This window comes from Belonocnema kinseyi, chromosome 7 (assembly GCF_010883055.1).
Source record: "Belonocnema kinseyi isolate 2016_QV_RU_SX_M_011 chromosome 7, B_treatae_v1, whole genome shotgun sequence".
NCBI classification, from domain to species: Eukaryota; Metazoa; Arthropoda; class Insecta; order Hymenoptera; family Cynipidae; genus Belonocnema; species Belonocnema kinseyi.
The window spans coordinates 66,594,302-66,595,343 of record NC_046663.1 but is presented as its reverse complement, the minus strand read 5'-3'; positions in this window follow the sequence as shown (position 1 = coordinate 66,595,343).

Sequence of the window (1,042 nt, the reverse complement as noted above, 5' to 3'; positions counted from 1 at the left end):
CACTCGCATCGTTGCAGTCTGGCAAGTCGTGATTCAGTCGCTCCATCCACCCAAAGGTCACGAGATCCCGCCGATCCATCGCATTGAATCCGTTTTCATTGGCTCCCCCAGCTCTAGATTGGTCGGCATTGTTGGCTGACCCATTGTCGGGAGCCCTGCGCGTTCTGTTGTTTTGAACCGCACTTACTACAACTATGTTTGTTGTTGTCATTGTTGTTTCCACGAGAAGCTAGGGAAAGGGTTTCGTCCATCCTTGTAGAGCCCCGCATGCAAAGATAAGGCTGCTTACTCTGAGAGGTCGCCTGGTATCCCAGAGTCACCGTTCTAGACACCTCACCCAGGTGCCATTCAGCTTTCGGCACGGTTTTCACAGCTCCGCTTGGGGGTTAATTCCTTCGGGACCACCCCTGGACAATTGTCCGCGACTCACGGTGATCCTGAAGCAAGTTTAGGTTGAACAAAAATGTCATCCAAAACGGAGAATGCTACTGTTTTCTACAGTTTTCAAGCTTTCTAAAACGCTTTTGCACGAAATCGGAGCTGCTCGTTTGTCGAAATGGCGCCGGAAAATAGTTTTTACATTTTTTGATGCCAATAATAAAAATATTTATTTGGCAAATTTATCGTAGTCGGTTGGATTTGATTTATATTATTATTATTGATAAAATTGAATACAATTATAAGATTTTCTCGTTCTAATTGAACTTTTACAATCATTTTTCGGCCGCCTCCCAATCTCGGCTATGGCTGGCTTTTTCCTTCTATAAATGCACGCGCCTTAAGAACCACTGCACTCGACACTCTGATGATTAAAATAACTGCTATATAAATCAGCTTAAAACCGAAAAATGATTCTAAAAGTTCAATTAGAACGAGAAAATCTTATAATTGTATTCAATTTAATCAATAATAATAATATAAATCAAATCCAACCGACTATGATAAATTTGCTAAATACGTATTTTTATTATTGGTATTAAAAAATGTAAAAACTATTTTCCGGCGCCATTTCGACAAACGAGCAGCTCCGATTTCATGCAAA